At 32.7% G+C, this 27,057-nt stretch overlaps 1 protein-coding gene across 3 annotated transcripts in view; it reads left to right on the top strand.

Annotated features, from left to right (window-relative positions):
* Positions 1-27,057, top strand: part of bif (protein phosphatase 1-binding protein bifocal) — a 63,033-nt gene that overhangs the window by 2,734 nt on the left and 33,242 nt on the right. The window lies entirely within an intron of this gene.

The following is a 27,057-nucleotide window of genomic DNA, read 5'->3' as shown; positions in this document are numbered from 1 at the left end:
CTTTTTTTTTTTTAACGTGAGCAATATTTTGCTTTGTAAACATTTTTCAAGTTATGGGATCAATAGTCTGTGTCAAGGAGTTCTTTTGTTGTAATACAATTTTTAGTGGGAAATTCTCACATGCATATGTTACAATTTATTTAATAGTTGGTGTGCTGTTTGTTGGCAATGTGTTAAGAAATGTCAAACAACGTACATACATTTATAACTTTCTTTTTTCGTATATTTTAATACGAGTAATTTGTTTTTTAAAGCATTTTTAGCTTCATGTTTTTTATTCGTATAGAATTATGACATCTATTCGTTTGACCATTATATTGATAATGATATCTGCTTTGGTAGATTCTATTCTGAAGGAAGTAGTCAAGGATGTTAAATTTGTTTCTTGTAATCGTTTTACAAGATCCCAGTTCATGCATTTATGTATGTGATTTTTTTTGTTTTAACGTCTGAACAGAAACTTTTAATTTTAGAATAGTTTTTCTTACCAATTTAATTTAATTTCCATAAGGGTAAAAAAGGGTTTTTTAATGAAAGAATGGTGTTGTTTTTTTTTTTTCTTAGCACTCATAAATTCCATTTCTTAGGTACTTATTTTTTTATGTATCGTAAATTTTGTTGTCGATTAGCTTTATTGCCAAAATAACTATTTTATTTTAACACAGTTAGTCCAATAACCCAAAATTATCACCAAATTATAGGTATTTAACTGTTGACAATACCTTCCCGCAACACAATCTATGGGGAAGTTGCGAAACTCTTGTGTGTGAGTGTGGAGATGCCAGAATAACCCGTTTTGTTTGTCTTTTCTTGGCAAAAAAACAGTAACTTATTTTCAAAAATAATTTACTTTTTTTTTGTTATAAATAAAAACTTTCATACATTTGGAATATAATCAACACTACTTAGTGGATATTGAGCTTATATGTCTTATGAGGGCGATAGATTTAATAATCTTCAATATGTTCTCCTAACAACCAATGTTTTTCTTTTTTACATTTTAGGCTATTCATAATGTATTTCTAAAATTTTCTGCTGTTCAACAAAAAGTGCAGCTTGGGGATTTTAATATTTCCAATTTTAAACAAATATTTTTAGTTGATTTTGTGATCTGTTTACGATTTCGCATTTATTTTGGTGTTTTCTTTTACTAATCTAGTTTTTGAAAAGCAAAAACAAATACGTGAGTGGAAGGGCAATCATTTGCAACTTTGTATTTCGGGTTAATATAGGATTTTGTTTTCGCCAACAAATCTGCTTTCTTATTTTAACACCTGTGACGAATCTAAATCTCTAGCGCAAAATTGCCCTTTTTTCCCGTATTAAGCGATTTGATCCATTATTCCATGATTTGAACTATTGTCTATTTCACTAAGGTAGCGAAAGGAGGGGATACATTAATAATTTATGAAGCTTTTATCTTTCTTTGTCGGAAATTTTTAAAAATGTGACTTCAGAACAGAAAGTAATTCAATATCTCGTAAGTTTATGATGAATGATTGTTTTATACCTAACAATGTTTTAAACCTAACAATATAATTAGTATACTATTTTAGATTTGGCTCACTATATCTGTTTTAAGATTGAGTCAAACAATATCATTTTGTCCTTGTAGTTAGTAAAGAATACAAAAACACAGATTAACTGATAACTTATTTTCGTATGCGAACAATAGTGACTAAAGCCCTCTACTTCTTGCAATTTCCTTATTTCATAATTTGAACCATCTTGTAAATATCTTTCAATTCAGGTCATCACTATTACTTTGTTTCCGGTAAGCAAAGAAGTGCCTGAAAAACTTAGTGGTGAAGGGAAGGTTCGAACATCATGGACCACAAATTTTATTTCATCTTAGATTTTTTACCTAGTGAGCAGCCTTGAACCCATTTTTTTATTTAAATTAAGAGTTAAATAGTCGATATCAATTCAATGTTTTGGTAGAGACCAATCGAAGTTGTTGCTGCGTATTGTTGCCTAGGAAGTTCTGAAATCTGACATACTCGTATTATGGGTTGATTAGTGGAGGGAGTTGGCTGCAGAGATTTCTGTTTATTATTATTATTTTTATTTAGTTTTTAAACTTCAAGCGCGTCAACTTCTGAAGTCATCGGCGACCGGAGATTTTTTCAGTGCACTGCCGGCCTTAGTACAGTGAGATGTAAGAAGCTCCTGGGAAGAGCTAATCTAAGGGCCCAGCAGTTGAATTTGGACCTGGGATCCACAAATGGGCATCCAATGTGGTAACCGCTTAGCTAATCCCTTCCCTTTATAATAATGATTATGTTTTTTATTATATTAGTTCGTTAAATCAAAAAGTGAATGTAAATAATTATTGAGAGAAAATTTACATTTAAAAATAAAATAAAAAGATATTATTATTTAAAATTAGGTTATTTTCTAATATTAAAAAAAAAAATACGAGGCCATTTCTCTTTAGACACACTTAACATCCTTATAATATTGATTATGAATGTTAAGTGGCAAACATTTTTAAACAGCCTAACTAAATCTAAAGATGGCTTATGACGACCCAGATCAAGGTGAAACCAAGGCAGTCCATGTTTCGTTCTCCTTTTTCTAAAATACCGGCCTCCACTAAGTATTCACGTACAAACGGAAAGTAAAACCCTAAAGATATCCTGGTTTGACCAGCCGCGTGGACATGTTTGGCCCACTAACACCACCGCTAGTAATCTTCTCAAATAGACAGCACAGATATCTAACCCCCTTTCCTTCCTACATTTATATATATAAATGAGTATTTCTTTATCTGTGATGACATGGTTCTTTTAATGGAGTCTTCTTTTCACTTGTGTTTTTTTTTTTTTTTCTTTTTTATTGGATGTCCTACAAAGTTTATATTTATAAAGATAAGAATTTCGTAGTGGAGCTATTTTGTTACTTTCTAATGACATATTTTTGTTAATTTCTTTTAGGAAAATGTCAATTTCTGAGGATTATATTTACTTAGTTTGATGGATGAATGTAAGCTGCATTTTTGCTGGTAAGAAAGAGATATGGTAAACTTTTGCAGATATTTGATTTGGAGTTATCGCCTAATGTAACCATTTTGGGGTTTCAAATAACCGGTCTTTGGGTGTGTGTGTTGTAACTTCGCCCTCTTCTTATTCTCCTCTTTCAGAACCCGATCCAACCTGTTTCATCTTCTTCTTCCTTCTTCGTTCCATGTTCTTGTGAACATATCCTTCACTGACTTTTCCTAGCATTTTCTTTCTTAAATTATTGCGCAAAAGAGTTGATAATGTTATTAGAACAATTTCCCAAGAATCTAGGCGTGAGGTAGAGTGGTTGGACATGCTTCTAATATGTCATTTGCAGTTTAATGTTTTATAGAAGGTTAAAAGGTTATTTGTCAGGACCTCCAGTAGTACGTCAACTAAACTTTGTGCTTTCTGACATTTTCCATATTTTTGTTTTTACCTCTAACTAATTCAGACTAAAAATTCAAACCCTTAGGTTTCAAAATTCTAGGACTTAGGAATATTAATTTCAGGTATAAAAACAAAAACAAATAACAAATCTGCAAGAATGGCAATACTGTGAGGAATAGAAAAGTTGAAAAATTTGTAAATAATTTTGTGGATTGCAAAAACTTAAGTTAAAACGATTCAAATTCAGCCACCTGATTGTAACAGTGATCTAGATATTTATTTAAATAATCTATATTTAAAAATAATTTCAAAAAAACAATATGTCAGTCAGAATTGTCACGACTTGTTTGTCAAAAGAAAGTCTTATAAGTGTTTCATGTTAGTATTTTATTTCTACTTAGAAATAATAGGTTTTATCATTAATACCGTTATTGCTATTAAGTTTAACATTTGTTTTTTGATTTTTTTTTCTTTTTTAGATAAAAGACTAAGAAAACAGGAAAAATAAAATAAATTAATGAAAAATAAAAGGCGAATTTAAAAGCGATAGATGTAATGAAAGTTTACAACCATCTACCAATTTCCAGTTAGTTATAGTACAGCTGATAATTATTGAGAATGTGGGTCATCTTTTACTATTACAACTTTTAATTCTTCTTTAGATAATTTCTCTTCTGTTTTAATTCAGGGTTTCCTTTTTGTGAAATTCACTCCTAATACATGTCATATAGTCAGCCAGTTAGATTTAGTGGGGGAGACACGTGCATTTCACTTTTGCTACATTTTATGTGTGCTTACAGCTATCTCCTAGGTTCGTTGAAAGTGTTTTTATTTTTAGATAACTATTTAATTCGACCATTGTTTTACTATCTTAATTTCTTATGAACACTTTTGCTACAACAACATTGAATGTGCAGTTAGTTAATTAGAAGGCTAAGGGAGAGTTAAGGTGTATCTTCAATTTGTACTTTTGATATTGCAGGGTTATGTTTCGTGGTTGTCTTTATGTCAGAACTTATATCTTTATTTTCTTTATGAATATCTTAAAACTTAAACTCCAAGGCATTCAAATTAATTAAAACAATGGTTTTCAGAATCATCTAACTTATCTTCTCAATCATGGATCAATTCCTGAACCTGCCTATAGTATGTATGTACTGAATATTCTCCATCTTGCTTTTACAAAACTTGATGCTCTAAAATTTAACTGCCATGGTTTGGCAACCATGTCCTACAGATCTGTGGCAGGAACATGCCAATAATTACTCTGTCGGCCAGCTTTATGGGCTTCTTCTAGCTATAGGACCAAGGCCCTAAAAATGACCCTTATCCAACCAAACAAGAGATCCAAGCTGCCCAATATTGCTCGAATCCTTGGCGAATCTTTTTAATCATGGTCAAAATCCCTGATTCTGTCCCTCTCTCCTTCTCTTTCGATGCCTCTTTCTGATACTGCGTCCGTATTATTGAGCTTAAAAAGGAAAGTTGACTCCATCAATTATTCATCTTATCTACTTTCCATTCCTTAATTTTTGGTATTTCAAAATTTCTCTGCAAATGGCCTGATAACGACCTGAAACCGGTTCAGATAAACCGGTAGGTGATGAACCAACCCCTTCGCCAGCTCATTAATCCTAACGTCTTTTCTTTGGCAGAAATCCTGCCATGTTTAGGAATCAAAAGAACTTCAATATCCTGCTCTTTTCTATTTTGTTAGGTAATTTGACGAACCCGCCGGAACGGTCTAAGCTTTTCCGAACACCTAATTTTAACATTAATTGATGAAATAGCTGTTAGTGCCTAATATTTAGAAATTAAATAGGTCCGAGCTTGAAATTATAGTTTTCTACGCAGTTTAAAAATGCTGCCAAACTAATTGTTTTTATCTCTGTTTTATTCTATTTTACTTTAAATACATTTTTCTTAAAATGAACAATCTTATTTTAGAAACATTAGATTTTTTTTTTTTAATAAAAAAAGAAGGATTTGCTCTTCTATCCAGTTTGTTAAAGAAAAGATGAGGTTGATATTTTGCACTCAACTGCGGATATTGTAACATTCCATTGTTCCAGCCAATGAACTTTTAGTGAAATCCAAAGGCAACATGCACTGTTGAATACGTCCTAACTTTTTACACTTTAAAGCCTTCCGCCTGGAATTAAAGTCAATAAATACGTGAGAGATAGACGGATAGATTGTTAACCTCGTTGGCAAAAATTTTGTGATTTACTCAGAACGAAGTAGAATAATATATAATTATGGAATTATTTTTCTTTGAGGTCACATTGTTAACCTTTAATTAACCTGTTGCTGTTGCAAGCTACATCATTATGAACACTGCCTGTCTAACACCTTTAGAGTTGTTTATTTTTATTATTTTTTATTAGACTTTCTAACTTCACTGTTACAAAACCGAGATAATTTCAATTGAATTCCTTATTTTTATTTTTTTTTAATGCTTAGGATTTGATAGTTCAGTGATTTCAGTGATCCATGTTGTGACTGTGAATCGAAACGTCAAAAAAAGGTTGTCTAGTTACTTTCTAAAACTAAAATAAACCAATAATTGGTATTCAGTGATAATTAATTAAAACTTAGTGTTAAAAATTAATTAATTAGAAATCGCTTTGTTTACGAAAGTCCTTTTTATTACCCGTCTTTGAGAGAGAGCCTCGCTAAGTTCTCAAAGACACGCTGGGCCCATAAAGCTGCTGAAATTACATTATCTAAGACAAAATGCCACAGTCTAAGAACTAATATTATCTTAAGATTTGTAGTAGTTAGATAGAATAGGACAATATTTTTGAAGAGGGACAACCTTTAAGATCTTTCTAAGTCAATGGAAGGTTCAGAAGTTATTCTTCTAGCAGAAGACATATAAGAGCACGGCTGCAAGTACTGTTAGTTAATTTCTTTGATATTTATCTCTGTAATAGCATACATGTTTACTGTATCTCTGACTGATTTCAGTTTTTCATCCATTATCAGATATAGATTAATTCAGTTTGGTGTAGAGATTTGGACCTCACTTATGTTTCCGTCTGTCTGAGGCAACAAGAAGGCTGAAGACAGAGGATTTTGGAGATAATGGGCATGCCAGTATATCTTTTGCTTAAAGCCACAACTAAAATGTTAGATCTATTCGCTACCATCTTTCTACATAGCCATTATTTATTTCAGTCAGTTATCTGTTATCATTCATTAGTGAAATTATAAGTCTAGGGTTGTGGTTTACCTTCACTTAGCATAGTTTTCTATCGTCGTCTCTTGTCTTTATCATGTCCTATATCTGTTCTCCCCCTTTCATTGAAAATATGAAGCCATTACTTTTATAAGATTATTCCTTGTTTGTCGGCTTTGTTTTAATTCAAAGCGAAGGGAAAGATAAAGGTTAAAACCAGTTCATTGTTTATGGGAATAAGAATCTAGAATAAAGAGAGAATTAATATTATTAACTCTATAGTTATTATCAAATTGAAGATGCCTACTACTATGTTTCGAGTTTGTAGACCAAAAGAAGAACCATTTTGGGCCAAGTGTTCTATGAAAAAAGTACTATAACAGCTGTAGTTTGTTAACATATTGTCTTAATTATTATTGTCTCAATAAATAATAAAAATAACGGGACATATGGCTGATGAAGTAGAAAAAAAAAAGACAATAACCAATGAGTTCTTATTCTCAGTATAGAGGTTTTGTATAAATGAAATAACATCAGCAGAACACATGTGAGCGTATGAGCAGCATGAACTGATTGTTAATTGTATGGTAAAGAGTTCAAATGAATTATCTATTCAGGCTGAATTTATCAAACAGACGCTATCATTAGGCATGTCAAGAATTATAATATTGATTAGTAACTTCTGGTTCATTATATTAAAAAAAAAATCAAACATTTTAGTTCAATGAGATAACTTCTTGCACATTAGCTCAATTAAAATGGCGTTCATTTTTTTAGCTATTATAAATAAAATAATAATAATTAAAAAAACAAATATCTGGTGAAAATTTAATTGCCCAAATTTTGTATCAGCTGTACTTTACTTTACGTTCAGTGCTTGGCATAAATGTAATTCTTGTAACTAACTGGTTGTGTCTAGTAGTAATTTCCGCCCAGTTAGCCAAAGAGAGCTGCTCAATGGTAACAGCCAGTCTTACCTGTGTCGTTTGGATAACATCAGAGCAGTTTTTACCAGCCAAGTCAAGCACGACTAGTTGCTTAATACGTGTGGAAAACTATACATTTCTCTGCTAGGGGGAAAATCGCCATCTTTGCCATGGGACGTGTTTTTGGCTAATTCTAGAGCCCTGACAGGCCCATGATTACCAGTCTACTTGGTTAAGAATTGTAGCAAGTTGAGTGTTAAACTTGGAAATCTTACCTATTTTGAAAATTCCAAAATATATTCGTGTGCAGTTGTTTAATTAATAATTGCATGCAGCACAGGGGGGAAAAATAAATTAAAATAAAGGCTATGGGGAAGCTCTCCCCCTGCCACGAAAACATTGTCAAAAATCTATGGTTTTTACATCATTGGTTACTGTATTAGTTTAAAGTGTTGAGCTGGAATAGTTTTCCCACAAAATCATAACCTGTACAATCTCACTTTCTGTCGCTATTTTAGCTTCAATAAAATTCGCGCAAGCAATCTGTAAAAATGATATTGCTGTATTGATACTTGAGATATATTTTAAGGAAGCTGTGACTGTTGGCTAATCTATTAACAACCATTCCCATCTATCATTTGTATTAATCACTGTATAGAATTAAGGTGAACATTAAAAAATATGTAAAACTTGTTTTTAAGAAAACGTTGATTTAGAATTGTAAAATATTACGGTTAGAGAAAATCATATGAGATGTTTACTAGTGAGTAAAATGTTACGACTGGGTCAGATCCCCTAAGTTGTTTCGGGTGAAACCTAACTCAGGTGAAAGTCTTATAAATGGCTTTTCTTTCGGTAAAGGTTGCCCTTTAAAAATAACCAGTTTTCTGAAATCGAAATCTGAGAGCCTGCTTGTTGTTTACATTAAAATTTGATTCTAACTACTTAAAATGTGTTTAGGGCATTAGTGCAGTGGATTTCTCCACCATGTCTGTTTGTGGATTATAATTGTGTCCATTTGATTTTTGTTGTCTTTGGCCTGATAATTTGAAAACAACTATTTTTCTTATCGATTACTTGTTTTCATGTCTTTAGAATCCACTGTTTACCCAGAAATATTCGGTTCATTCGCTGCAAATTGACCAGCTTTAATTCAAGAAATGCTTGACCCCACATCTGACCTAATGGGGCTCTCCTAATGTTTTAGACACCCTTTGAAGTTCCATCTCATCTACCAGATTTTCCGCATCCCTCCCTCCGTTACAATTCAACAATCACTTTGTTTTTGGAGTTTTTTTTTTTTAATTCAGTCGTTTTTAAGCAACTGCATTATCTGTTTCTTTACGCATTGTCAGCTTTAGAACAGCACTCTCTCGTTACATACTCTTGTATAGAAGCCCTGTCTCTAACCACTTGCTAATCCCCCTTTCTAATTAATATTTAGACCATGGAGTGGACCCCATAGGCGATCCTAGGACCATCTTTGTCCATTTGGTTATGCCAAAGACAAAATACCAGTAAATATTTGCTCTTAACTGCATCTATAACAAACATTTTACATCTGTAACCGTTTCGAGGAACATTTTTCATTTTGTTTATTATTATTATTTATTTTCTTTTTTTGAAAACACATTAAAAATCCACACATGATTTCTACCTTTATTAATGCCTTGTAATCACCTGTGTAGCAATGTATGATCGGTAATTCCAGCTAATGAGTCCGGACAAGTTAAAATCAAACAACTCCGAGCTTCTCCAAGCATTTCTTAGTTACCTCAAGATTAAATAACATTAAAAAACTTCTTTTTTTTAGAAATTGGCAAAATTATAAAAGATTTAATGGTAATGAAAACAGGAATTTCCTCTGTAGCGATGGATCTGTCTCAGAGATCTGGAAAAATGAAACAAATTCCTTAGCTAGAGCAAGAATTGATTATTATAAAAAATATGAACAAATTTAAATTTCAAGTAGACCTTTACAAAGCTAAACGTGTTCGATTCATTTATTGTTCATTATTGATGAGTTGCACATTTGTGTAATCAACAATTTACATTGCATGTTGTGAAACGTGACTAATCTAACACTTTGGCTAAAAGGGTAAATTGAACTGTAATCGACATTGTGTTGTTTTAGCTCTTGAAAATTATGATGTTTTCTTTAAACAGTATAGTTAGATTGTCGATAATTACATAAGAATTTTGAAAAAATCCTTTTTCAAAACTTTGTAATATAGTTTAAATATAGTAAATTTATAGTAAGTAGCATAAAGAGCTAATATATCCAGCAAATCGTCTCAAAATCTACGTCAGTATCAGTTCCTTCGAATTCACCTGCCTAGCCTCTTAACACTTTCATTTACTTCATTCCACGCAAAGTCCGTTGATTGTTCAACATTTTAATATGTGCACTTTTATCGATTCACTTCTTGACCAGAAAAACACAATGCCTAATGAGTAGATAATACAAAAAAAGAAATTTGTATTTACTTACAATTGTTAAAGATAAAACTTACAAAATAATGTTAAATCAATGTTATAGTTAAAATTTACTTATTTATTTATTTTTTGTAAGGCGTTCAACATCTGAGGTTTTTGGTACACGGAACATTTTTTCAGTGTACGGCCGATAAAATATAGTAGCAGGAAATTTTGTTCTCTTATGAAACTATATATGCTATAGTTTTCTTGTGAACCGATCCCTAAGTTGAGAAGATATTGAGTGTTGAAATTTTTTTGGGTCATGGTTTGCTGTAGAGTTGCACCCCTTTTAGCTTCCTCAGTAAACAACGTACTATTGGTATGAAATTTCGTTCTCTTATACACTTCATTTTCCTCAGTTATATGCTATAGTTTTCTTGTGAACCGATCCCTAAGTTGAGAAGATATTGAGTGTTGAAATTTTTTTGGGTCATGGTTTGCTGTACAGTTGCACCCCCTTTAGCTTCCTCAGTAAACAACGTACTATTGGTATGAAATTTCGTTCTCTTATACACTTCATTTTCCTCAGTTATATGCTATAGTTTACTTGTGAACCGATCCATAAGTTGGGAAGATATTGAGTGTTGAAATTTTTTTGGGTCATGGTTTGCAGTAGATATGCACCCCCCTTTAGCTTCCTCAGTAAATAACGTACTATTGGTATGAAATTTCGTTCTCTTATACACTTCATTTTCCTCAGTTATATGCTATAGTTTTCTTGTGAACCGATCCCTAAGTTGAGAAGATATTGAGTGTTGAAATTTTTTTGGGTCATGGTTTGCTGTAGAGTTGCACCACCAATAGTTCCCTCAGTAAACAACATACTATTGGTATCAAATTTCGTTCTCTTATACACTTCATTTTCCTCAGTTATATGCTATAGTTTACTTGTGAACCGATCCATAAGTTGGGAAGATATTGAGTGTTGAAATTTTTTTGGGTCATGGTTTGCTGTAGAGTTGCACCCCCTTTAGCTTCCTCAGTAAACAACGTACTATTGGTATGAAATTTCGTTCTCTTATACACTTCATTTTCCTCAGTTATATGCTATAGTTTTCTTGTGAACCGATCCCTAAGTTGAGAAGATATTGAGTGTTGAAATTTTTTTGGGTCATGGTTTGCTGTAGAGTTGCACCACCTATAGCTCCCTCAGTAAACGACATACTATTAGTATGAAATTTCGTTCTCTTATACACTTCATTTTCCTCAGTTATATGCTATAGTTTTCTTGTGAACCGATCCCTAAGTTGAGAAGATATTGAGTGTTGAAATTTTTTTGGGTCATGGTTTGCAGTAGAGTTGCACCCCTTTTAGCTTCCTCAGTAAACAACGTACTATTGGTATGAAATTTCGTTCTCTTATACACTTCATTTTCCTCAGTTATATGCTATAGTTTTCTTGTGAACCGATCCCTAAGTTGAGAAGATATTGAGTGTTGAAATTTTTTTGGGTCATGGTTTGCTGTACAGTTGCACCCCCTTTAGCTTCCTCAGTAAACAACGTACTATTGGTATGAAATTTCGTTCTCTTATACACTTCATTTTCCTCAGTTATATGCTATAGTTTACTTGTGAACCGATCCATAAGTTGGGAAGATATTGAGTGTTGAAATTTTTTTGGGTCATGGTTTGCTGTAGAGTTGCACCCCCTTTAGCTTCCTCAGTAAACAACGTACTATTAGTATGAAATTTCGTTCTCTTATACACTTCATTTTCCTCAGTTATGTGCTATAGTTTACTTGTGAACCGATCCATAAGTTGGGAAGATATTGAGTGTTGAAATTTTTTTGGGTCATGGTTTGCAGTAGATATGCACCCCCCTTTAGCTTCCTCAGTAAATAACGTACTATTGGTATGAAATTTCGTTCTCTTATACACTTCATTTTCCTCAGTTATATGCTATAGTTTTCTTGTGAACCGATCCCTAAGTTGAGAAGATCTTGAGTGTTGAAATTTTTTTGGGTCATGGTTTGCAGTAGAGTTGCACCCCCTTTAGCTTTCTCAGTAAACAACGTACTATTGGTATGAAATTTCGTTCGCTTATACACTTCATTTTCCTCAGTTATATGCTATAGTTTTCTTGTAAACCGATCCATAAGTTGAGAAGATATTGAGTGTTGAAAATTTTTTTGGGTCATGGTTTGCTTTACAGTTGCACCTTTTATAGCTCCCTCAGTAAACAACATACTATTGGTATCAAATTTCGTTCTCTTATACACTTCATTTTCCTCAGTTATATGCTATAGTTTTCTTGTGAACCGATCCCTAAGTTGAGAAGATATTGAGTGTTGAAATTTTTTTGGGTCATGGTTTGCTGTAGAGTTGCACCCCCTTTAGCTTCCTCAGTAAACAACGTACTATTGGTATGAAATTTCGTTCTCTTATACACTTCATTTTCCTCAGTTATATGCTATAGTTTTCTTGTGAACCGATCCCTAAGTTGAGAAGATATTGAGTGTTGAAATTTTTTTGGGTCATGGTTTGCAGTAGAGTTGCACCCCTTTTAGCTTCCTCAGTAAACAACGTACTATAGGTATGAAATTACGTTCTCTTATACACTTCATTTTCCTCAGTTATATGCTATAGTTTACTTGTGAACCGATCCATAAGTTGAGAAGATATTGAGTGTTGAAATTTTTTTGGGTCATGGTTTGCTGTAGAGTTGCACCTCCTTTAGCTTCCTCAGTAAACAACGTACTATTGGTATGAAATTTCGTTCTCTTATACACTTCATTTTCCTCAGTTATATGCTATAGTTTTCTTGTGAACCGATCCATAAGTTGAGAAGATATTGAGTGTTGAAATTTTTTTGGGTCATGGTTTGCAGTAGTGTTGCACCCCTTTTAGCTTCCTCAGTAAACAACGTACTATAGGTATGAAATTACGTTCTCTTATACACTTCATTTTCCTCAGTTATATGCTATAGTTTACTTGTGAACCGATCCATAAGTTGAGAAGATATTGAGTGTTGAAATTTTTTTGGGTCATGATTTGCTGTAGAGTTGCACCTCCTTTAGCTTCCTCAGTAAACAACGTACTATTGGTATGAAATTTCGTTCTCTTATACACTTCATTTTCCTCAGTTATATGCTATAGTTTTCTTGTGAACCGATCCATAAGTTGAGAAGATATTGAGTGTTGAAATTTTTTTGGGTCATGGTTTGCAGTAGAGTTGCACCCCTTTTAGCTTCCTCAGTAAACAACGTACTATTGGTATGAAATTTCGTTCTCTTATACACTTTATTTTCCTCAGTTATATGCTATAGTTTTCTTGTGAACCGATCCCTAAGTTGAGAAGATATTGAGTGTTGAAATTTTTTTGGGTCATGGTTTGCTTTACAGTTGCACCTTTTATAGCTCCCTCAGTAAACAACATACTATTGGTATCAAATTTCGTTCTCTTATACACTTCATTTTCCTCAGTTATATGCTATAGTTTTCTTGTGAACCGATCCATAAGTTGAGAAGATCTTGAGTGTTGAAATTTTTTTGGGTCATGGTTTGCAGTAGAGTTGCACCCCCTTTAGCTTCCTCAGTAAACAACGTACTATTGGTATGAAATTTCGTTCTCTTATACACTTCATTTTCCTCAGTTATATGCTATAGTTTTCTTGTAAACCGATCCATAAGTTGAGAAGATATTGAGTGTTGAAATTTTTTTGGGTCATGGTTTGCAGTAGAGTTGCACCCCCTTTAGCTTCCTCAGTAAACAACGTACTATTGGTATGAAATTTCGTACTCTTATACACTTCATTTTCCTCAGGTATATGCTATAGTTTACTTGTGAACCGATCCATAAGTTGAGAAGATATTGAGTGTTGAAATTTTTTTGGGTCATGGTTTGCTGTAGAGTTGCACCCCCTTTAGCTTTCTCAGTAAACAACGTACTATTGGTATGAAATTTCGTTCGCTTATACACTTCATTTTCCTCAGTTATATGCTATAGTTTTCTTGTAAACCGATCCATAAGTTGAGAAGATATTGAGTGTTGAAAATTTTTTTGGGTCATGGTTTGCTTTACAGTTGCACCTTTTATAGCTCCCTCAGTAAACAACATACTATTGGTATCAAATTTCGTTCTCTTATACACTTCATTTTCCTCAGTTATATGCTATAGTTTTCTTGTGAACCGATCCCTAAGTTGAGAAGATATTGAGTGTTGAAATTTTTTTGGGTCATGGTTTGCTGTAGAGTTGCACCCCCTTTAGCTTCCTCAGTAAACAACGTACTATTGGTATGAAATTTCGTTCTCTTATACACTTCATTTTCCTCAGTTATATGCTATAGTTTTCTTGTGAACCGATCCCTAAGTTGAGAAGATATTGAGTGTTGAAATTTTTTTGGGTTATGGTTTGCAGTAGAGTTGCACCCCTTTTAGCTTCCTCAGTAAACAACGTACTATAGGTATGAAATTACGTTCTCTTATACACTTCATTTTCCTCAGTTATATGCTATAGTTTACTTGTGAACCGATCCATAAGTTGAGAAGATATTGAGTGTTGAAATTTTTTTGGGTCATGGTTTGCTGTAGAGTTGCACCTCCTTTAGCTTCCTCAGTAAACAACGTACTATTGGTATGAAATTTCGTTCTCTTATACACTTCATTTTCCTCAGTTATATGCTATAGTTTTCTTGTGAACCGATCCATAAGTTGAGAAGATATTGAGTGTTGAAATTTTTTTGGGTCATGGTTTGCAGTAGTGTTGCACCCCTTTTAGCTTCCTCAGTAAACAACGTACTATAGGTATGAAATTACGTTCTCTTATACACTTCATTTTCCTCAGTTATATGCTATAGTTTACTTGTGAACCGATCCATAAGTTGAGAAGATATTGAGTGTTGAAATTTTTTTGGGTCATGATTTGCTGTAGAGTTGCACCTCCTTTAGCTTCCTCAGTAAACAACGTACTATTGGTATGAAATTTCGTTCTCTTATACACTTCATTTTCCTCAGTTATATGCTATAGTTTTCTTGTGAACCGATCCATAAGTTGAGAAGATATTGAGTGTTGAAATTTTTTTGGGTCATGGTTTGCAGTAGAGTTGCACCCCTTTTAGCTTCCTCAGTAAACAACGTACTATTGGTATGAAATTTCGTTCTCTTATACACTTTATTTTCCTCAGTTATATGCTATAGTTTTCTTGTGAACCGATCCCTAAGTTGAGAAGATATTGAGTGTTGAAATTTTTTTGGGTCATGGTTTGCTTTACAGTTGCACCTTTTATAGCTCCCTCAGTAAACAACATACTATTGGTATCAAATTTCGTTCTCTTATACACTTCATTTTCCTCAGTTATATGCTATAGTTTTCTTGTGAACCGATCCATAAGTTGAGAAGATCTTGAGTGTTGAAATTTTTTTGGGTCATGGTTTGCAGTAGAGTTGCACCCCCTTTAGCTTCCTCAGTAAACAACGTACTATTGGTATGAAATTTCGTTCTCTTATACACTTCATTTTCCTCAGTTATATGCTATAGTTTTCTTGTAAACCGATCCATAAGTTGAGAAGATATTGAGTGTTGAAATTTTTTTGGGTCATGGTTTGCAGTAGAGTTGCACCCCCTTTAGCTTCCTCAGTAAACAACGTACTATTGGTATGAAATTTCGTACTCTTATACACTTCATTTTCCTCAGGTATATGCTATAGTTTACTTGTGAACCGATCCATAAGTTGAGAAGATATTGAGTGTTGAAATTTTTTTGGGTCATGGTTTGCTGTAGAGTTGCACCCCCTTTAGCTTCCTCAGTAAACAACGTACTATTGGTATGAAATTTCGTTCTCTTATACACTTCATTTTCCTCAGTTATATGCTATAGTTTTCTTGTGAACCGATCCCTAAGTTGAGAAGATATTGAGTGTTGAAATTTTTTTGGGTCATGGTTTGCTGTACAGTTGCACCCTTTATAGCTCCCTCAGTAAACAACATACTATTGGTATCAAAGTCGTTCTCTTATACACTTCATTTTCCTCAGTTATATGCTATAGTTTTCTTCTGAACCGATCCATAAGTTGAGAAGATATTGAGTGTTGAAATTTTTTTGGGCCATGGTTTGCTGTAGAGTTGCACCACCTATAGTTCCCTCAGTAAACAACATACTATTGGTATCAAATTTCGTTCTCTTATACAGTTCATTTTCCTCAGTTATATGCTATAGTTTTCTTGTGAACCGATCCATAAGTTGAGAAGATCTTGAGTGTTGAAATTTTTTTGGGTCATGGTTTGAAGTAGAGTTGCACCCCTTTTAGCTTCCTCAGTAAACAACGTACTATTGGTATGAAATTTCGTTCTCTTATACACTTCATTTTCCTCAGTTATATGCTATAGTTTTCTTGTGAACCGATCCCTAAGTTGAGAAGATATTGAGTGTTGAAATTTTTTTGGGTCATGGTTTGCAGTAGAGTTGCACCACTTTTAGCTTCCTCAGTAAACAACGTACTATTGGTATGAAATTTCGTTCTCTTATACACTTCATTTTCCTCAGTTATATGCTATAGTTTTCTTGTGAACCGATCCCTAAGTTGAGAAGATATTGAGTGTTGAAATTTTTTTGGGTCATCGTTTGCAGTAGAGTTGCACCCCTTTTAGCTCCCTCAGTAAACAACTTACCATTGGTATGAAATTTCGTTCTCTTATACACTTCATTTTCCTCAGTTATATGCTATAGTTTTCTTGTGAACCGATCCATAAGTTGAGAAGATCTTGATTGTTGAAATTTTTTTGGGTCATGGTTTGCAGTAGAGTTGCACCGCTTTTAGCTTCCTCAGTAAACAACGTACTATTGGTATGAAATTTCGTTCTCTTATACACTTCATTTTCCTCAGTTATATGCTATAGTTTTCTTGTGAACCGATCCCTAAGTTGAGAAGATATTGAGTGTTGAAATTTTTTTGGGTCATCGTTTGCAGTAGAGTTGCACCCCTTTTAGCTTCCTCAGTAAACAACGTACTATTGGTATGAAATATCATTCTCTTATACTTTTCATTTTCCTCAGTTATATGCTATAGTTTTCTTGTGAACCGATCCCTAAGTTGAGAAGATATTGAGTGTTGAAATTTTTTTGGGTCATGGTTTGCAGTAGAGTTGCACCCCTTTTAGCTTCCTCAGTAAACAACGTACTATTGGTATCAAATTTTGTTCTCTTATACAGTTCATTTTTCTCAGTTATATGCTATAGTTTTCTTGTGAACCGATCCATAAGTTGAGAAGATCTTGAGTGTTGAAATTTTTTTGGGTCATGGTTTGAAGTAGAGTTGCACCCCTTTTAGCTTCCTCAGTAAACAACGTACTATTGGTATGAAATTTCGTTCTCTTATACACTTCATTTTCCTCAGTTATATGCTATAGTTTTCTTGTGAACCGATCCCTAAGTTGAGAAGATATTGAGTGTTGAAATTTTTTTGGGTCATCGTTTGCAGTAGAGTTGCACCCCTTTTAGCTTCCTCAGTAAACAACGTACTATTGGTATGAAATTTTATTCTCTTATACACTTCATTTTCCTCAGTTATATGCTATAGTTTTCTTGTGAACCGATCCCTAAGTTGAGAAGATATTGAGTGTTGAAATTTTTTTGGGTCATGGTTTGCAGTAGAGTTGCACCCCTTTTAGCTTCCTCAGTAAACAACGTACTATTGGTATGAAATTTCGTTCTCTTATACACTTCATTTTCCTCAGTTATATGCTATAGTTTTTCTTTAAATCGATTAATAAGTTGAGAAGATATTGAGTGTTGAAATTTTTTTGGGTCATGGTTTGCAGTAGAGTTGCACCCCCTTTAGCTCCCTCAGTAAACAACATACTATTGGTATGAAATTTTGTTCTCTTGTGCACTTCATTTTCCTCAGTTATATGCTATAGTTTTCTTGTGAACCGATCCGTAAGTTGAGAAGATATTGGGTGTTGAAATTTTTTTGGTTCATGGTTTGCTGTAGAGTAGTACCCCTTATAGCTCCCTCAGTAAACAACATACTATTGGTATGAAATTTCGTTCTCTTATACACTTCATTTTCCTCAGTTATATGCTATAGTTTTTCTTGTGAATCGATCCATAAGTTGAGAAGATATTGAGTGTTGAAATTTTTTTGGGTCATGGCTTGCTGTAGAGTTGCATCCTTTATAGCTCCCTCAGTAAACAACAGATTATTGGTATGAAATTTCGTTCTCTTATACACTATGTTTTCCTCAGTTGTATGCTATAATTTTCTTGTGACTCGATCTATAAGTTGAGAAGATATTGCGAGTTGAAATTTTTTTCGGTAATGGTTTGCTGTAGAGTTGCACCGCAGTAAACAACATATTAGTATGAAATTTAGTTTTCTTATTGACTATACTTTACTCAGTAATAGGCAATAGTTTTCTTACGTACAGATCTGTAAATTGAGAAGATATTGAGAGTTGAAATTTTTTTGGGTCATGACAATCTGAAATTTGGCCAGCTATATTTTCCACTGTAAACAACGTATAATTATGAAATTTTCGTTTCCTATAGTTACTTTTCTTAGTTATAGACTAATCTTCTAAAAAATTTTTGGGTCATAACATGCTCTAAAATGGTTTCTAAAAGGAATACCTGTGATGGCAAACCTTTGACATGTTAACTGATTTTGTGTGATAAGCCTTGATAGAGTAAAAAAAATATTATATATTTTTAAATAATATATGGAGGGTTTTTGAGTTATCACGGTATTTATTGAGAATATGGATCTGGTGAACTTTCCTGCGAGCAATGATCATAATGTGGGTCATTTAATTTTTTTTTTATCTACTACGGTTGCTTATATTAAGTCTACTGTAGGTGATACGGCACCATATTAAGTTAGGTTTTTTTTCAAAATTAGGACCCGTTGATCCCAAAAGGTTCATCACTGCGCTTACTACTCTGCTAATCCCTTCCCTTTTTCACTTATTCTGTTATTTAAATTTGTTTTGAAAGTGCCTTTGAATTCCCACTCCGCCGAATTTGTTTTCTTTCTTTTCCCTTGGCCAGATGTATTATTCTTCCTTCTCTCTTTTCCTGCGGTGAAATTGAAGCATTGATAGGATACTTTTAGTAGCCATGGGAATAGCCTCCTTTCACCTGTTAAACTATATAATATGGCCTATTGTGAACGCTGTAAGGTTATATTTCAGATTGTTACCGTAAACAGTAAGAGGAAATTTAGTTTTTATCTATCGCTTCATCAATATCGGGGAAATCCTCCTCGAATCATGAACCTCAAAAAAGAACCAAATTGAAAACAAAACATCTCATTTAAAACATCCAGTCTAGTTTCCTTTATGACAATCCTCAAACTTCTTTCTCACAAATTTTCTTAATTTTTTCGTTTTAAAAAGGAAGTAATTTTGGGGAAAACTAAATAAAGAACACAGTTTTTTTCAATTCCCGTTTAAATATTCGAACAACATTATTAAATTTTTCTGGTCATAAACTATTTTTTAAGATAGTTTATAGTTTGTTGATTTTAGAGGGTTGTTGTATAGTTTGTTGATTTTAGAGGGTAGTGGTTGATTGATCTGTAGACAGCGAACTTGTTTATGTAATTTTAATGGACGTTTCGGCCAAGTAAGGCCGGCCATCTTCTGCATAGTATTTATTCTAGTTGTACTAAATATTTTTCCACTAGTTTTCTTACTAGATTGCCTATTTGGTAAATCGGGTTTGAAACCACAATTTTATTAAAACAGTAAAAAGGGTTTACCAGTAGTCATACAGTCAAAAACTCTTCAGTGCTAACAAATAAACTATTACAGCACTCTAGTAATAATTAATAATTTTTAACATATATATATTTTATTAATTTTTTGAGTATTTTTGGACCTTTCGTGGATTGCATTACTAGTAATTTTTTGGTCCAGAAAATGTAAAATAATAAACTCAAATTGATCATTAAATTTGCTTCACCGAATCAAAAGAGAAATAGATGAAGACATTCATACAATTTTTCAGTAATAAAAGTGAAATTCATCTAACTGGCTTCTGACATAGAATACGATTATAAAAAGAGGCCTTTTTCAAAAAATATTCTCGAAGTAGCCAAAATCATCCAGAAGAGCTGAAACTAGAAAAAGATAGAAATAGATTATTGCTATTATGAATTCAGCGTTTTATAAAGGTTAGTTGATAGAATTCAGAATAATAAGCTGAGTTTATTGAAGTGATTTGCCATTTCCGTTCCCCTGCTAAAACATTTTTTCTAATAATAAAGTGATAAGCCTTCCTGTGATTAGAGTTTTTACAAAACTGCAATGGTAGCCGCTTTCTGGAAAAATCCTTACAAATTGAAGAAAATTATCAAAGTTCCGTTCTTGGGCATTAAATTTGGAATTTGGGCTACAAATTTGATTCTAATAAAAACTATCAATGTATAGAACAATACAATATACTGAAATGTTACTGTGCTCGTGAGATCCACATGGAAATTTTGAACACTATAGCCGAGCGGTTAGAGGCGTAGCTCGCTATGCTAAGAATTATTGTAGTTAGATTAGTGGGTTCGAATCCTCCAGTCTGGGTCTTGGTTTTTATTTAATGGTTTAATAAAAGGAATTTTGAAGTAAAGAATGTTTACTCTCCGCCTTCGTACACGACGCCTAATTGGTAGATGGAATGGGTAAAGCTCGCCTGAAATTATAGGCATATTACTTTACTATTACTTACTACTAAAAATAAATTGGAAGTAAAAAATAAAGATAATCATGGGAGCCTTCTACGAGAAAAGAATATTTCTGATTTAACTAAAACTTTATATATACTTTTTGTATAATTTGGAACTTTTGCTCAATTTTCCATTTTTTGATTCATGTGGAAACTATTTGCCAATTTCAAAAATCCAATTTTTCTTTTTCAGGAGATCTCAAAAGTTATATCTCTAGTAAAAATTCTTAATTAGAAAAAAAAACGTGATTGCTGTACTTCTTTTAACAGTGGCAAGAGAAAGTAATGAAGTCAATGCTCACTGTATTAGATGCTTTTGTAAATCACTTTAGAAAGTTTGTAAATTGTTCTAAACTTGAACAATATCCAAAAATTGATTTAACACTCCTTTTTCTAACCATTACTTCCTTTAATTTATTATAAAATGAGGAAGTGATATGCATATATCAAGTTGGCAGAGAGAATTTGTTTATTATTTATTTCTTTTTTCTTTTTTTTATTAACTTTCCATATGTATGCAAGTAGTGTGAATTTAGGAATTTATCTATGACAGAATGAAGATTGGATTGCGGGTGGGTGGTGAACGAAACTGGGCACGTAGTCGCACGTGCTACCAGTATGTATTCCATTTGGACGTGACATTCCCTTGTCTCCAACCTTGCTGGCCAAAATGCGATATAAATGTGCTTGGAATTTTTTTTTATTATTATATCAGACCCCGTTATATTCAATGTTTATAACTCTTTTTTTTATTCATTTGCTTCTTTTTATATTAAATTCAGTACAATTTTCTTTAAAACAAAAAAATATTAAATAATTTTTATTCAATCTGGAAATAGAATTCGAGGTCAATGGAAATTTAATTTTTTAGAATTTAATTATTTTTAGCGACCTGTGATTAGATTTATTGCCCTAAAGATTTTCCACCCTGATTGGGTACTATCTGGAGAAAACTTCGTCTCATTCAAGTTCCTTATGCACCCTCTGTTGGTCTGCTTTCAGCAGGTAGTTGTCTAGGGTTACCACGTGGAGAAAAAGATAGGATTTCACCTCCATCAGTAATCGTGGTGGTGGTATTTTAATGTTTGGTTTGGTTTTAAAATTAACGTTCCCGATTTATATTTTAACAAATTCATTTACAGCTTTGTTCAGATTTATTTGCTGGCCACATGAACTAACAATCAGTTTATGCTAAATTCTATTAGAAATTGTTCTCTGTATTGTTCGTTTCTTTTTATACTTTAAAATGATTGGCCATTTTATATTTACTACTGTTGGTCGATGTACTAAATATCTAACGCGTATATCAGCGGAAATTCTATTGTTTGCGTCAATAGGAACGCGTGTGCGTTTTAGTGCTATCATGGAAGTAATGGTGTCACTCATTGTAATGAAACTGATTGTCAGCTCTCTTTTATATAAAATATTTTCTACTTCTTTGTAATATATTTTAAATAGAAATTTGTAACAAATGAATTTTTATTTAATATAACAATGATTCTTAATTTGTACACTTATTTCTTAAAGTAGTTTGGATTTATCATTTTTACTAGTTTCAACTCTATTAACGGTAAAAACTTTCTTAAAGTTTAGAATAGAATTACTGTGAACTTAGACCAGGTGGCCATTTTTATCCTATAAGCGTCACAGGCCTTCGGCATCACGATTAAAGCAATAGACTGTCCAGAACATCCTTATATACTCATAGCTCTGTAGGAGGCACACTCTCCACATAAATCCCCTTTTAAACTCTTTACCGTAAGTCCAGAATTTAGACAGGGTTATCCACGTGGCGTCAGAAACAGTGATGTAATATAATCGTAGGTGTTATCTTATCTGGTCTAGTAATGAGAATCCAGTGGCTCCAAACTTTACAAAGTATCTTAAATACTGTTAAACCAACGTTTTGGAAAGATGGCCTTTATTATTTACCTTTTGTTCACTGAAAAAACTTCTTTTGACGATCAGTACTCTTTATGTGAATGTAAATTATTAACTTCTCTGCATTTTATTTATGAAAGTTTCATAGTATTTTTTAAAAAAAATAAAAATTAATGATGAAGTTACCTGAATATACCTTACTTTCTTCTTAAAATTCGTATCAAACAATGGCACTGTTAGGAATGTTTCCTTTCACATTAGGCATTTTGCCAAGAGAACTTAACTGTTCGCTCAGGCTAGGTGAGGTCCCGTAACGTGATGCCACCACATTCTATGCGTTCACCTGTTTGATTCCTCTAACAGCCACGTGCTCAGTAATCTGATTACATACTAAAGTTAGAATTTAATTTTAAGTGCAGCTACAATTTAAGCAGTAAAGTATTATAAAATAAGTTAATTACCAATTTAAAAACTGTTCATAATTAACCAATTAGAATCGTTTCTTATAAAAAATTCCCAATAATTCTCTTCAGTCAAAAAGTTAGTGACTAAAAAATATTAAGTAATGACTAATTAAGTAGAGCGTAAAAATAATGCAATTCATGTAAAAGTTTTATTATTTATTTAAATCGCGTGTCACACTAATACCACCCAATAAGAACAAAGTTAACTGAAGAATTTTCTAGTTTATGTAGGGATGTTCCTGTATTGAGTTTTTGACATCATTATCATTTGAGCTGATTGCAAACGCAGTCTGCCCATTGCTTCATAACAGTGAGCTTACAGAGACTTTTAGCAAGAGAAAGTATTTAGCCAGCAAATTAGACACTGAAACATAAGCGTTCTGGATTCATCAGCGCTTACTTTAAGCTCATCTAATAGCAGTAATTGAAATACGATTAGGTGCTCAGCGCTGGTCAAATATCGTTGATTTTTATCAATCATAGCGCTGATCTCAGTTGCATCTCTAACGGGATTTTTTGTTCAGCTAGTGTTATAGTGCGAGACGGAAAATAAGTCTGCACCAAACTGATTGATCTTTCTGTGTTGATGATGCAATTAAACATGCACGCTATGACGGATAAAGTCGAACGATTTCAACAGCATTAACATCAAATGAAAATAAGTATTAACACACAATTTGTAGCCCACTTGCCTCTCTTTCAAAAAGATGAGCTGCCTTATGCTTTTCAAGAGCGTACAAATTTCTTAAAAATTACGTCATAGTATCAAATTGTCATTTTAAGTGCAGTAGGCACTAACTTAACATAAATTAACTATATCCTACATTCCTTAAATGAGGAATAGTTCCGTATAAATAATGGCTAGCTATCACCGTCTATTTTTATTAAAGTGAGCTTTGCGACTGACTTTGATGACTTCAGTCTGATGCCTTTTCAGTTGTTAATAGTACGCGATGCAATGTAGAAATGCAATAAACTGCAGCAGCATGGTACTGAATCTAAATTACTGAATAGAATACCCATTTCAGAGTATTTTGTTTTATTTTTCTCACGTTGTGGAAGATCCATTGAATTTTTTTTTTGTTAATGACGTAATTTGTAATTATATATTTTTTTAATATTTCTGGCCCTCCTTTGTGTTAAATGATTTATTGTTTTTTTGCTAAATAATATGGCTGGAAAAAGGTTGTTAGTGTTGGTGAAATTTCATTGTATGTACAGTAAACAGGAATAACGATACGGGAAAGCCCCATTATTCTTTTATAATTCCGCCTTCACTCTTCTTTAATTAATTTAAATTAATTTTTTTGTAAAGTTTTCAGATAGTTAATAAACTTTCTCTTTCATTTGGTTTATCTATCACTTATCTCCTCTAATCATACTGTCTGCAAACTTATTCACTGTCGGTAGTTTACAAAGATTTTATTTTTAATTTATTTTTCTTTCTACGTAGACTAGCTTGGAACTGTGTTTCTAATGGAAATTAACGTTTCGAAACTTAGTATCCTATAGTTGTTCTTCTTGGGAGTGCCTATCACACCACTATACAGGGTGAACCAGAAAGTAATGTCCATAGGCCTACTGTGTGTAGTACATCTAAAGTGGAGTTCAATGACGTATTGGCCAACTTCATATTAGTTGAGTGACGTCACTTCAATTTTTTTTTCTAAAATCATTACTTTTTTCCAATAAAAATGTTATTACTCAGAAAGTTTTAGGCCGAATTCTATTCTGATGACACGTTTAGAAAGACAGATAAATTTTCTAAAAATTGACTCCATTTTAAAGCATAAGTTATTCTCCAATCAGCCTCAATCTTCCTCCGAATGCTGGAAAAATGAAAGTAATCGACATTTTTAAGAAAACTCATTAGACCCTTATGTGATCATTATCAGACCTAGGTTCTGGCAATTTTTATAAAAGTTTATAAAACTTGTCTAATGCGGCTTTCAAACAGTATATCATTTTCCAGGATTCATTGTATCTTCGTAAGAGAAATTACGTTTGTTTTACAAGAAAACGTGTTCACGAGCACTCAACAGTGTTAGTTTATCAAGTTGTTTAATTCATTGAAAACTCTTTTAGATGGACCGGTAGTCAATTTTAAAGTAGCTTGTCCTTAAAATAAGGAAGTCAAAGGTTTACAAATGCAAATTCTCAAGCATGAAATGCATTTAAATGCCATCTTAAAATGAACACCCTGTATATCCTATTTCATCTTTAAAAAACTACGTCAAAAATTAATTTATTTATTACTAAGCAAATTAAATGTTAATAATGATTATTATTTATTTAAAAACTAAATGTTAACATACAGAAAATAAGTAAATGCTATTTACGGTTTGAAAACCTCTGTCAGCCGAAACATTTACAATATGCAATGGATACTGTAATTAACATTATCCATATGCAATTTAAAATTTACATAATCTAATTCTATTCATTAATTTGATTGCAAGAAAAGCCTTAATCAAATAATAATAAGAAAAATAAAAAAAATGAGAAAACTTAGTTATGATTAAGTATTTTTAGTTTGCCCCAATTGAGACTTGTCTCAATTTGAGACAAGTAAAAATGACTTGCAGTAACTGAACTAGCATTTTCTTTTTACAAAACAGGAACTAAATGTCTACCATTCAGTAATGAAATACAAAAAGAAAAAGTATTGTAGACAAAAAACGGAAAAATATCTGCAGTAATGGAAACATAATGGATGACAATCTTAGCAGAAGAACAAGAAGGCAGGCAAACTGCATTGAATTATAAGTATTGAATGTAGTGTTTGGGGAGTTTGGCTGCACTGTGTTGGCAAGAGCTCTGTCTGATGATAGTGGCCGGAAGTGGAATCAGCGAACCGACACAAATGACAACAATAGAAATAGCTTATTACTATACAGCCAGCGTGAGGTTGTGCTTTGAGGCAGCTACATCTCTGCAATCTCTCTCTTAAATGAAATGGTAACGCGCTGTCATTATTTTACATGAAACGGTGTAGTACTGTTAAAATATATCTGGGCAATTCATCTTAGAGGATTTATGTATTTACTCAAATGAAGAGAATGACTTTAAAAAAAAAAAAAACTCGGGTCTTAACGCTGAGTAAACTAGACAAAACGGAAAGACCTACTATAGCACTTCCTGCACTCTTGTCTTGAAAAAAAGAAGTACTTCTTGCGAATCATCTTCTTGCAATACAAGAATCTGAAGTTGGGCACAGAATATAAATCTAATTTCGACAAATTTGTATAACGCCTTTCTGTGAGGAGCCAAAGAAAGGTTGTGTGAACGACTACTTCTTCCAGGATCTTGGCCTCACCTATGGACATTCCAGACTATCAGCTAAAAACATCACTCACTCTAATGACTCATGAACTCTCACATTATTTGCGCAGAAATAGTTAATCTTTGCATTACTATTTGAGATAGACTTATTAACAAGGTAAATTGGAAACAAAACCTCAAACGTACCACCATATCAAGCTACACAGCCCGTATGGAAAATTTTCTAACCATTGTTTGAATCAAATAGTTAATGATATTAGCGTCAAATGACTAATTTACATAAAAAAAAATCTAGCCACGAGGTAAAATTTACAAAAATTGAAAACCTTCTAAAAGTATTCAATTACGCAAGCCAAACTACTCATAGTTATTACAAATTGCTTTTGTTTTAGGCCATTCTGCTGATTTATGCACTTTACATGATTTGAATTGTATTGTTACGTTTTGTTTCCCCAGAGTAAACTAAACTGTTCGAAATACGTCACAGCAATAATTCTTCGATGCAATTCTATGCAGTTAATATTTTATCTTTTTGTGTGACACTTTTCCTGAAAATTGCAAGAAAAAATAGTTGACTTCAACTTATAGTTTCTTTCAGTATTTTTTTTACGCTAAGAGCAGACAAATTATTTGTAGCTAAATACTCAAAAATCGACAGTCTATTTCATTTAAATATTTAAATTCATTTTATTACAATATCGAACACTCCAGAAACCAATTAGTTTTGTCTGAATTCAGATTAATTTTTTTTCTATCAATATTTATATTTAAATATCTCGTAAGTAGATTAGTTCATTAAAA

This window comes from Rhodnius prolixus, unplaced genomic scaffold, assembly GCF_049639745.1.
Source record: "Rhodnius prolixus isolate KJV_2025 unplaced genomic scaffold, Rpr scaffold_3, whole genome shotgun sequence".
Classification (NCBI taxonomy): Eukaryota; Metazoa; Arthropoda; class Insecta; order Hemiptera; family Reduviidae; genus Rhodnius; species Rhodnius prolixus.
The sequence above is the reverse complement of the archived record's forward strand: the minus strand, read 5'-3'. Positions and strand labels throughout refer to the sequence as shown.